Below are 7,473 nucleotides of genomic sequence, written 5' to 3'. Positions count from 1 at the left end.
GCAGCTTAATTCATGTGGATTAACTTCCAAATTGGACTTATATGGGCGTCAACCTGCACATGAAATAAAATTAAAATTAAATTAGAGAATTGGAGTGTAAGCAAATTATTACGGCATAAAATGTCTCTAATTAATTTAGGCTGAATTATAACTTAATTAACAAAAAATTAATCAACAATTTAAATGATTTAATTGAATAAGTTAAGCTCAAAATTGAACTTAACACATGACCTTTCTTTCTGTACCGTCAAACGCCCTCACCGTATTTTGGCATGTTTTCATGTGCGAACTGTTTATGGGAAGCCTGTGGAGTGTGAATAATGGCAGCACTTTCAAAGCTGATCCATTGTCAATCAATACTCCTGGCAAAATATGCCCATTGCATCGTGCAGTGATATGCAAAGCTTTAGTAGATCCCATGCCCTCAGGAGGTATTTCATCATCATTGAAGAATATGAAATTATCAGCACTGATATTATTGACCAACCGACCTAACTTGCCGACAGAAATATCATTGGACACATATGTCTCATTTAGCATCCTTATCAACGCACTTCGGTGTACTTCTGAATTCAAGAGCAAGGTTAATACGGATATGCGAGCCGGTTGTTTATGCCATTGTTCGACAACATTATACTCGCTATGCTTCAAGAATTTAAGGAATTCCATGGCTTCTTCCTCCTTCACTGGTTCGTTGATAGACAACACAGGCTTAGCTATTTTCCCCTCTTGTTCCACTATTATGGCCCTTCCTTTCACATATTCTGGATCGGCACTCACATCCTGGTCCTTTGTAGTCTCCATTCCAGGGACAGTTGTATTGCACTCATAGTTCCACGGAACCTTCCTACTATCTTGGCAAGAAAAGGTTGCAGGTTTCGTTATTATGATCCTTGGCATTACTGGCACTCTCACTTCATCATTCCTTGGTCGCGAGATGATGACCACAGGCTGAGTTACTCTTGGAACCTTTGTGGATTCAGATGTGCAAATACTGTAACACCCCTTACTCGTATTCCGGCTCGGAACAGAGTATGAGGTATTACTAATTTTTTTTAAAAAAATTTCGACAGCATTTCTGCTTAATTTTGCTTAAACCTCCTGCAAATTTAAATCACAATCCAATATATATATATCAACCAAACTCATTTATAATAATACTCACAATTTAACTATTAATGAACACCACATTTTAAATCAAACCATAACATATATTTACATGATGATTCCATATTTCATAGGTCGTCTATACATGCCATAATTTTCCGGAACGATAGTAGCAAAATACCCCAAGTGTGAAGGATAGTGTGGATGATTGTCTGACTTCGTTCCAAATTTCCGAGTTGTCGGAAGTCACTATAATTAAGGGAAAAATAAAATCGAGTAAGCATATAGCTTAGTAAGTAAACACATGATAAATAAGTAATTACTCACATAACTACACCAAAATATAAACTTATTCATGAATAACTTCATTGTTTAGGCAATTTCCAGCAAACTTTTTTTCTGCGTCATAGTCGCTAATTTATTTTTATTCGGAGCTACAGGGCTCCAAATTGAGTTTCGTAAATTTTCCCTGAAACTAGACTCATATACCATTTCACCATAAAAATTTCAGAATTTTTTACCCAGCCAATTAGTACAGTTTATTCATTAAAACTTCCCCTGTTTCACTGCCCAATGGTTCTGACCCTTCCTCAAAAAAATTCACTTAACTCTCTGTACAAAATTTTAAAAATGGTTTCGCTTGTTTCTATTAAAAATAGAGTCAATAAGGAATCCAGGAATATAAATTTCACACCATAATTATTTTTTTACAATTTTTGGTGATTTTCCAAAGTTAGAACAGGGGATCCCGAAATCAATCCAGCCCTGTTTCAGTAAAAATTCAGATATCTCCAAAAATACAACTCTTTTGCTTATTCTATTTATTTCATATGAAAATAGACACATTCAGCTTCAATTTCATATATTATTCAGCTTCCCATTCATTTTCCACCATTTATGGTGATTTTTCAAAGTTACCCATCTGCTGTTGTTCAACACAGTTTATAACTAAATCGTTCTTTTTTTCGTTTTTGATATTTTCTCGCATCTCATACATGGATCGATTTAGTATCCAACTCAATATTTGCCCCATAAAAATTTCCACCATATGGCAATATTCACCTTCCACACTTTTTCGTTGAGCACTCGGAATGTTAACCGTTATTGGTGGATCTCGCACTTAGCACCACCACTTAATCGGGGAATCAGCACTTAGCAACCCCTTGGGGGAATCAGCACATAGCAACCCCCTTTTTATTTCAGAGATACGGTGGATATCGCACTTAGCACCACCAATGAACCGGGGAATCAGCACTTAGCAACCCCTCGGGGGAATCAGCACATAGCAACCCCCTTTCACATTTCAAAGATACGGTGGATATCGCACATAGCACCACCAATGAATCGGGGAATCAGCACACAGCAACCCCTTTATGTACAACATACTTCAGCTTATTCCGAGTGTTCAACCCATAAATCATATATTGCAACTCTTTACCACCTTTCCCGATTTAACAACATTTTTAGGATATGGCCAAACATTTATTTTAATTCCAAATAAATCTCAACATATATCAATTAATGTCAAAATAATACATCAAGTCACGTGTTTACTTACCTCGGTGCAAAATATCGTAATTTTACACTTCACTCCACTATCTTTTCTTTTCCTCGTTTGAGATAATATTCACGTCTTTCTTGATCTATAATAGCAAATTTAACTCATTTAATGTTCACATTCATTAAAATAATCCACCACCCAACTTTTTGAAAAATTACAATTTTGCCCCCAAACTTTTGCATAATTACACTTTTGTCCCCAAGCTCGGAAATTAAACTTCATCACTTATTCTTAGGTTTTATGACATGCTGAACATTTTTCCCTTCTATGGCAACATCAAATTCTCACTCTAACATACACTTATGAACAATAATTATTTTTACCGATTATGCCTATTTACCCGTTTTCGCTTAAAATCGCTTAGCAAAAGTTGTTTAACATAATTTATAGCTTCATATTCCACCATAAAACAGCAAAATAAACACATTTCACCTATGGGTATTTTTCCAAATATGAGCCCTAACACGAATTATTGCTAGAATAAGCTAAACCGAGTTACGAGGATTCCAAAAATGCGAAGAACATTAAAAACGGGGCTAGGATGCACTTACTATGAGCTTGAGAAAGCAAAGAAACCTTAGCTATGGCTTCCTTCAAATTTCGGCAGCAACTAATGAGGAAGATGATGATTTTTGTCATCTTTTTCCCATTTTATTTTTTTATTACCAAATGACTAATATGCCCCCACTTAAAAAAAATCTATTTCTCTCATTTCTTATGTCTATTTTTGTCCATCAACTAACTAATGGTCTAATTACCACATAAAGACCTCCAATTTAAAATTTCATATCAATTAGATACTTCTACATATAGAACTCAACTTTTACACTATTTACAATTTAGTCCTTTTGACTAAATTGAGTGCCCAAACGTCGAAATTTTCGAATGAAATTTTTACGAAAATTTTCCGTGAAATTGTAGACCATAAAAATATAATAATAACCATATTTTCCCTCGTCGGATTTGTGGTCCCGAAACCACTATTCCGACTAGGCCCAAAATCGGGCTGTTACAAATACTCCCCTCCTCCTTAGCTTCTTCATAAAACTCCATTTCCTTGTTATCCATCAGGCCTTGAACCAAGGCTCTGAATTCTGTGCATTCTTAAATTTCATGTCCTTCCTCATGTTTGATCTCACAGTAATTTTCTATCCTTTCAAAGCTTCTCTCTGAATCCAAAACAAACAACCCTCTTTCTACCCTCTTCTTCCAGATCCATCTCAAAAGAATCTTCACTTCTGCAATATCTTCTTTGATTTTCCTACCCATGTTACCTCCTATCATGTTCACTCTATTTTCATTATGATTAGGTAACAGATTCTCTATACTGGGCGAATCATCAACTTTAACAACACCCATGCTTATGAGTCTTTTACCAGCTTTTTGAACGCCGTACAATGTTCTATAGAATGCCCCACGATTCCTGCGTGATAATCGCATTGTGCATTTGCATCATACCACTTGGGGTATAGAGGCTGCAGAGGTTTCAAGTGGTAAGGGGAAACCACGTGTGCATTGAATAGATTCTGATATAGTTCCCTATACGACATAGGAATCGGCGTAAATTGAAGCTTCTCCGTATTTTTCCTTGTGTCGAATCCTCGTTTTGATTATCCTTATTGTTTAACAGCCACTTTTCCCAGTTGATTCACCGTAATCGTCTTTGAATATGAACTTGTGTTGTTGACCTCATTTTCCTTCTTCTTCGGGGCCGACCTTCTGCTACTTTCTCCAGCATCTATCTTCCCGCTTCTGATAGCATTTTCTATCATTTCGCCATTCATAACTATGTCAGAAAAGCTTTTAGTAGCACTTCCTAACATATGTGTAATAAATGGGGCCTTCAATGTATTAACGAAAAGCATCGTCATCTCCCTTTCTAGAAGAGATGGTTGAACCTGGACGGCAACCTCCCTTCATCTCTGTGCGTATTGCCTAAAACTTTCACCGGGTTTCTTTTCCATATTCTGCAGAGTGATCCTATCAGGTACCATGTTAGTTACATGGTTGTACTGCTTTATGAATGCCTGTGCTAGATCTCTCCATGAATTAATCTGGGTACGGTTCAATCGATTGTACCACTTGGATGCTGCCCCTGTGAGGCTATCCTGGAAGCAATGTATCAGGAGTTGGTCATTATTGACATAACCAGTCATTCATCTACAAAACATGGTAATATGAGCTTCAGGGCTACTAGTTCCGTTGTACTTCTCAAACTCTGGCATTTTGAATTTGTAAGGGAGTACTAAATTCGGAACCAGGCTCAATTCTTTAGCATCCATCCCATAGTAGCCTTCTGCACATTCCATTGCTCTAAATTTCTCTTCCAGCCATTTGTACTTTTCCTCTAGCTATTTTGGCAATTCATCATTCATTTTCTCTTTCCCAGCCGTTTCATCGAAGTCAGGGATAGCAGGATTAACAAGGTTGACTCTGGGGTTAGAGCCTGATCCTGCCGGAAGATTCATTAGCATTGCAACATCATCCTGAAATTGCTGAGGCCTAATGGTAACAGAGGACTTACGCGGGTATATCTCAACTTGCTGGGGGTAAAGTCTGGAGGATAGACAGGTCCTTCATTGTCGCATTCTTCAACATTGAGTACAGAGCCTTTTCCTTTATCAGTTCCCTTGTTGAACCATTGAGTTAACTGAGCCATCATACTCCCTTGAGATTCCATCATTTTGTCTATCATTTTTTGCTGCTTATTCATTTGCTTTTGAAGTTGCTCCTGCATTTCCTTTTGGAACTGTTCTAGCTTTTCCATCCTTTGATCCATGTCCCTAGTTTTTGATCGAGTACCGTAGCGGTGTTTAGTAGGCTGGTTGGTTTCCAGATTAACTGAGGAGTGATTTAAATTAATTAGAATCTTTTAAAATTTTTTAATGCATATGAAGTAATGCAATGCATGAATGCAAAAAAGGCATCAATTTTGATTCAATTCCATTGAAGAAAACTTTACTAGAAAGCAAATTTCTTTACATAAAGTGAATTACAAATAAAGCTTTGCCCTATTGCTCAACATTCTAATCTTCCTAAGTAACACAGCTAACTCTTGTCCCCGATCTGATTCTAATTCATACTTCACACTCAGCATGTCTGCTTGTACTGCCAAAGTTTGTACGTGATCAGCTACTTCTTAGATCTGGACCACAGCTTCCTCTATAGTATGATCTCTGCTCCTAACTTGGTTCTGAAAGTAGTGTAGCTGTTTCTTATTTCGATTTTTATTTTCTTCCAAGTGCTTGATCCGATTTTCACAATTTTGTAACGCCATTTCTAGCTCTTCGATTCTTTGCTTCATTTCCTCAATCTTGCTCAAGCTTGCTTTAAACTCTATTGCAGAATTTCGATTTCTATACTGACGAAGAGATCCTTCCAACACGATCACCCTATCCTTTAACTCGTCCTTTTCCTTTTGGCATTCTGACAAACTCTTTTCTAAAGCCTCGTTTCGCCTCTACATCTCTTAGAATTTCTGTTCCCATCTATCGGCTTTGTCCTTTTCTTCTCGAATTTCTGTTCGCCACTGTTCTGACGTTTTTCCCAGCCCGGTAGTTCTCATTGACAGACGTAACTTTTTATAATCCGTTTTCAGACTACCCAGCTCCTCCTCAGCCTTGTTTTTCTCTTTCCTTAATTTCTCGGTTTCAAGCTTCTGAACATCTATGTCCAATCTCAAGTTTATCTTTTCCTCCTTCATTTGCTCTATCTTCTTTTCTAAATCCGCATTTTTTCTTTCAAAATCTTGTCTTATGATTTCCAACTCAGAAGGGATAACTCGCAAATGTTCCTCTATTGGCTGGCGACCTTCCTGACTTACCTTGGGTATATTGTCATTGATTCTCTTACCCCACCATTCATTATACTCAGGAGTTGTCATCGGACCCACAGCTAACCCTTTCATTCGGCGAATCTGTTTTCACGCGCTAGACATCTCTTGAATCTTATTTCTATAACCATCATCTTTGTACGAAAATTTACAATCAGCTATCCCTTGGGTCGCAGGTATAAATTGTCTTGACCTATACTATCTCAGCACCAATAACGGGGCATATCCAATAGCTCCCCAAATCCCAAGTAGTAGAACCTAATCGAAATTACCACACCTATACAGGATCTCATCTGGAAGTAACCAAGGAGCTCTCCACTCAACGTCTTCCTCTTGAAGATTTTGAAGAATTGCCATCCGCTTCTCCTCCGAAATGTCATCTCTCCTCGACATAGCTACTATCTCCTTTAATGGTGAATAATTTTTAGAGAAAACCCGATACGAACCCTTATCCACCTTCCAAAAGTGATTGTGAAACCATACAAGTAGAAGCTGTGAACATCCAATAAATCTGCCCTCACCTGTTTTTCTGCATGCACTCAATTACCTGAAGGTTTCTACCAAAATTATCGGAATCGGTGTAACCTTCTTATCAAGCCAGTCAAATAAATCGGTGACTGCTTCATGCACATGCCTCAAGGCCTTGGAGAAGACAACCAAGCCATATATACTTAAAGCAAAGACATTTAACATCTTTCTCACGTCTGGGTGCGTTAGAATTGCATCTTTCAAACTTCTCCAATGAACGCATTTACTATCCCCCTTTTGCTTAATTCGTGCAGCAACCCACTGCTCACTCATCCCTGTTATACCCATCAACTCCTTTGAAAAGGTTGACACATTTACCGCTCTCGAGTAAACCCTGTCCACTTGAAACAAATGATTGTCTACCTTCCATCAAATCGACCTTCCTAAAGTGAAGCAGCTGTAAGCAGGATTCCAAAACTGGGCGAGGGCTCGAAACAAATGCTTG

Source organism: Gossypium hirsutum, chromosome D02, assembly GCF_007990345.1.
Source record: "Gossypium hirsutum isolate 1008001.06 chromosome D02, Gossypium_hirsutum_v2.1, whole genome shotgun sequence".
Classification (NCBI taxonomy): domain Eukaryota; kingdom Viridiplantae; phylum Streptophyta; class Magnoliopsida; order Malvales; family Malvaceae; genus Gossypium; species Gossypium hirsutum.
The sequence above is the reverse complement of the archived record's forward strand: the minus strand, read 5'-3'. Positions refer to the sequence as shown.